A 5,680-nucleotide genomic window follows, 5' to 3' on the forward strand; every position below is an offset into this window, starting at 1 on the left:
GTTCAAGCTTATGGACCCCAGTCTCCCTTTGTTACTGGTTTGATTGATGCTTATTCTGGAGCTAATATTCTGCTGCCTATAGATTGGGAACAATTGGGAACAACTGTTTTAGAAAGTCTGCAATGGTTACAGCTCCGTAGCTGGTGGGTGGAGGAAGCCAGAGTGCAGGCCCACCTTAATGCACAACAACAACCTCCTGGACCTACGGAGGAACAACTCACTGGGACAGGGCAGCATACTACTCTGGAGGCTCAAGCAGTCCTGGGTGACCCAGCCTTGACTCAGATAAAATTAATTTTTTTGAAAGCTTGAAGAAAAATTGAGACCTCTGGCTCTTTAGCCCCGTCTTTTGCTAAGACCATACAGGGACCTGTTGAACCCTATACTGATTTTCTGTCTCGACTGAAAGGTGCCGTTCAGCGTAGTATCAGCTCCAATGAAGCAGCCTCTCTAATAATTCAGTCTTTGGCTGTGGAGAACACTAACCCAGCTTGCCAAAAGATTTTACGCCCCTTGAAGGCTAGTGGGGCTTCCTTGGATGAATGTCCGGGCTTGCGTTGGTGTCGGTGGCGCTGCTTATCATGCTACCTTATTGGCAGGAGCCATCTAAAAAGGCAATAGTCGACCTGCCTGTTTTAATTGTGGAAAGGTGGGTCACATGAGAAAGGAATGTAGATGGAGGGGACATAGTAGTTCCAGTCCTCCTTCTCAAGCTCCTAAATCCCAGCCTTCAACACTGTGTGGTAGATGTGGGAAAGGGTATCATTGGACCAATGAATGCTGGTCCAAGTTTGATAAGGATGGCAACCCTCTCCCTCCCATTAATGGGACGAGTGGCGGCATGCAGTCGGGAAACTCATTGAGGTGCCCCCGGCCTCAGGGCTCCAACAACAACAATATGAGACCCCAGTTCCAGCAATACCCAGTGAGCGCTGGGACAGTCCATCAGATGGGCAATCTTTAAAAGCAACTCAGTTATATACTGCCATACCTGGTAGTGCAGCTGCAGATCTTGCAGTTGCACGAACATATACTCTGTCTCCTGCTGATGGTGTTCATAAGTTATCTACACAGGTCTTTGGACCTTTGCCTGCGGGGAAGGTTGGGCTGGTTACTGGACACAGCAGCTGTACTGTGAAAGGAATATTTGTACATGTGGGAGTTATTGACTCAGATTACACCAGTGAAATTCAGCTTATGGTCTCTGTTTCCCATACTGCTCAAGTCTTTGCAGGCACTCATATAGCTCAGCTCTTGCTCCTACCGTATGTCTCTTTTCCTACTCATAAAGCTGAACGTCAGGGAGGCTTTGGCAGCACAGGAACTAAAGTTTTTTGGGAAACTCTTATTCAAGACTCTCGACCTGTCCTCACTCTTTCCATTAATGGCCATACGTTTGAGGGGTTGGTGGATACTGGGGCTGATGTTTCTATTGTTTGTCTTGCTCAATGGCCCCCTGACTGTCCCAAACTTGCAGTTCCCACTGTTCTGTCTGGATTGGGGCAGGCTGAATGTGTGTTTCGTAGTAAGGATACTTTTAATTGTTTAGGATCTGAAGGCCAACAAGCTTCTCTTCAATTTTATATTACTGATATTGCTGTGAATCTCTGGGGATGAGACTTATTGCATCAATTTGGAGCATTTATGACCATTCCCCACCTATCACCTAATGTTAAAAATATGTTTAAGATGGGTTACAACCCCATTCAACCTCCTGGTACACAGGAATCTTTAAACTAATTGCCACTGCTCAAGAAGTTCTTTGAGCCCTCACATTGCGGTGGAATACAGATAAACCTGTAAGGATTGAGCAGTGGCCTCTTACTAAAGAAAAGCTCGAGCTGTTAAAGGTTCTAGTGGCTGAACAGCTTGCTGCAGGTCATATTGAGCCCTCTACTTCTCCTTGGAATTCCCCTGTTTCTGTTATTAAAAAGAAATCTGGAAAATGGAGATTCTTCACTGACCTTCGAGAAATTAATAAATGTATACAGCCCATGGGCCATTTACAGCCAGGCTTACCTATGCCTTCTATGATTCCCACAGGCTGGTCTTTGATGATTATTGATCTTAAGGATTGTTTTTTCACCATTCCTTTACAACCTTCTGATTGTGAACGTTTTGCCTTTACTATCCCAGAATATAACAATGGCCATCCTACTGAACATTATCAGTGGAAGGTGCTTCCTCAAGGAATGTTAAATAGCCCCACTTTATGCCAGGAATTTGTTGACTGTGCCATAAATCCTATTCATATGCAGCATCCACAAATTGTGCTTTATCATTACATGGATGATATTCTTCTTGCAGCACCTTCTCGAGAGATGCATGATGCAGCCTTCATAGATCTTCAGGAAAATCTCAAACGATATAATTTGATAATTGCCCCTGAGAAAGTGCAATGTAATCCACCTTTTAATTACTTGGGATATTGTCTCTCTGAGTCACAAATACGTCCTCAAAAGTTACAAATATGGAGAGATAATCTAAAAACATTTAATGATTTTCAGAAATTATTAGGAGATATTAATTGGCTCTGACCATCACTTGGTATACATACTTATGTCTTACAACACTTGTTTGCTATCCTGGAGGGTGACTCTGCCCTTATGCCCCAGGCCGAATCTGAATTGCAGTTTGTAGAGCAATATTTGAGCTCTGGTTTCCTCACATTTTTTCAACCTTGGCTTCCTATTACACTCTTTCTCTTTCACACATGTCATTCTCCTTCAGGTTGTTTGGGACAATCTCACAGAATTCTTGAATGGATATTTCTCCCTAACCAACAGAACAAAAAGCTGTTACTTTACGTTGATAAGCTTGCACAACTGATTACCTGAGGGCGTCGACGTTGTCGTCAACTCTCTGGAATGGACCCCAACCGAATTGTTACTAATCTAAGTTCTAAAGATATTCAAACTAACTTTAAATTTTCCACTGCTTGGCAGGTGGCTTGCGCAGATTACATTGGAACCTTTGATAATCATTACCCGCCACATAAATTGTATTCCTTTTTGCAGACTGATTCCATCCTCCCTGTTTCACCTATTATTTCCAGCCCTCTAAAGGGACCCACCTTCTTTACAGATGCCTCAAGTTCCTATAAAGCCGGTTATTGGAGCACAATGGGCCGAAAGGTTGTTACTTCTCCCTTCCCTTCAATTCAACAAAGTGAACTATATGCTATCTGTTTAGTTTTACAGGATTTTCCCTCTGAACCCCTTAATATTGTCAGTGATTCCCAATATCCTACTGCCTCTCTACCTCTCAATTCCCAAACCACTTTGCAACGTTTATTTACTCATTTACAGGCCTTACTTCATATGCGTCACCATCCTGTTTTTATTGTTCATGTTCGTTCACACTCTGGACTCCCCGGGCCTATGGCCAGAGGGAATGATAAAATTGACTCTTTACTTACTGCTTCTATTCAACAGGCATCTCAAGAGCACGAACTTCATCATACCAATGTGAAGGGACTTCAGCAACGATTCTCTCTCTCATGCAAACAGGCTCGTGCTATTGTGCGTTCTTGTGCTTCCTGCGCACCTGTAACACTCCCTTTGTTGCCACCAGGTTGTAATCCATGCGGCTTGAGAGGAAACCATATTTGGCAGATGGATGTTACCTATGTTACATTTTTTGGACACCTTCATTATGTTCATCATACTATTGACACTTATTCTCATTTTCAGTGGGCTACTGCTCAGAGTTCTGAAAAGGCTGACGCTGTCATCACTTACCTTTATTCCTGTTTTGCAGTTGTGGGCCTCCCTGCAATACTCAAGATGGACAATGCCCCCGCTTATACTTGTTGTAAACTTCCTACCTTTCTTCCCTTGCATTCCATCCACCATATTACAGGCATTCCTTTTAATAGTCAAGGTCAAGCAATTATTGAACGTGCCAATTGCACCTTGAAACTCCAATTACAAAAACAAAAAGGGGGAGTCCCTGAGTCTCCTCAACGCCATCTATTAAGAGCACTCTTTACCCTTAATTTTTTAAATTATCGGCAGGCTTTGAATTCCTCTGCAGCAGAACGTCATTTCACGACATCGTCCTCTCCCTCGCCAAATGTTTGCGACCCAGTGTATGTGTCCACGCCAAATGGAGAGTGGAGGGAAGGAGAGGTTCTACAATGGGGTCGGGGTTATGCTTATGTCTCCACAGGGCAGGGCTGTGAGTGGGTCCCCACTCGCTGTCTCAAGTGGCAACATGGCAAAGAGAATCAGGACCGAGGATTTTCTCAAGGAATTCGAGAATCTGACTGTGCTAGCCCAAGGACCGACACTGGGAACGACATGCGCAGTCCCACCGACATGGGGCCAGCTCAAGAAGCTGACCCAGGAAGCTGAGACGGTCGTTTCCCGGGCTCAACAACCACGTAACCCAAGTACTTTGTTTCTGGCCATGTTAGCTATTGTAACCTGCCAGGTAGGGCCTGTGAACCCTTCACATGTTTATTGGGCTTAAGTGCCATACCCCCCTTTGTTTAAAGCTGTCTCTTGGGGAGATCCTGAAGTCCTGGTCTAATGACTCTGCATGGATGCCTGCACCGTATCGGGCAGGCTCCTCTCACCTAGATGAGGAGGGCTGAATGGTTAACAATTATTCTGTTAGTGCAGAAGGATATCCCATCTGCTTTGGGTATGGTTCTCACTGTTTGAACATCTCTCATGAGGCATGGAGTCTGCAATATAATACTTCCACATTCGCGGCCATCAACGTGCTATTGTCTGTAAGAGGGCTTAAAGGAAGACCTACTAATCAATCTGAATGGCAGCCCCAAATACCTTTTTGTTCTATGCCTCGTGTTGGCCCTTCCTTGTCTTGTTTAGAATGGAGACGGTGCAGAGGGTCAACTCTTAAACAAATACATGACCACCCTCTGATAGTAGACTGGAGTCCTCACAGCGATTTCCACGAAAAATTCACTAATCACTCTCTACGATGGCATCGTCAGGGAAATCATCTAAGTGCTAGTGCTAATGAAACTATTATTTGATCTGACAAGGGTCTTGCCCCACCTCAACCTCATCTTCTGGGAACACCACGTGTTCAGGGGCATCTTTGGAAACTATTGGCATCTGGGGAGCTAGTTAATATATGGATGGGTAATATGTCATTTAATCAGTCTGCCCCTGCTGCTTTTCAGGTTAATCTCCATACTAATGTTTCTCGATCCTTGCAGGCTTGTGTGTCTTATCCATATTTGTTGTTGCTAGGTACTGTCCAATGGAATGAGTCCACGGGAAATATTTCTTGTATTAATGATTGTTCTTTATATACTTACCTTAACCGCTCTTCATGGGCTACATTTAATGCTAGTTCACAAAGCTTGTATATTTTAAGGGCCAGAACAGAGCTTTGGATTCCAGTTAATCTATCTCGCCCTTGGAGCGAGTCTGCTCTGATCACCACTTTTCTGAACAAAATAACTGCCTTGAGCTATCGAGCTAAGAGAACTATCAGCCTCATAATTGCTGCTGTGGCGGGATTGATATCTATAGCCGCCACGGCTGCTACTGCAGGAGTGGCTTTACAGCAATCTGTTCAAACTGCCGACTTCATCTGTAAATGGCATGAAGACTCTCATAGGCTGTAGCAACATCAACAGGAAATTGATAGTCGCTTAGAAGGAGAAATCCTTCATTTACAAAGTACTGTCCAATGGTTGGGA

At 44.2% G+C, this 5,680-nt stretch overlaps 1 protein-coding gene and 1 pseudogene across 1 annotated transcript in view; one reads left to right on the forward strand and one right to left on the reverse strand.

The window, feature by feature from the left end:
- LOC105821441 overlaps positions 1-1,030 on the reverse strand; it is a 7,141-nt pseudogene extending 6,111 nt beyond the window's left edge.
- Positions 1-5,680, forward strand: part of CCDC15 (coiled-coil domain containing 15) — a 130,837-nt gene that overhangs the window by 106,325 nt on the left and 18,832 nt on the right. The window lies entirely within an intron of this gene.

Source organism: Propithecus coquereli, unplaced genomic scaffold, assembly GCF_000956105.1.
Source record: "Propithecus coquereli isolate 6110/MARCELLA unplaced genomic scaffold, Pcoq_1.0 Scaffold575, whole genome shotgun sequence".
Lineage (NCBI taxonomy): Eukaryota > Metazoa > Chordata > Mammalia > Primates > Indriidae > Propithecus > Propithecus coquereli.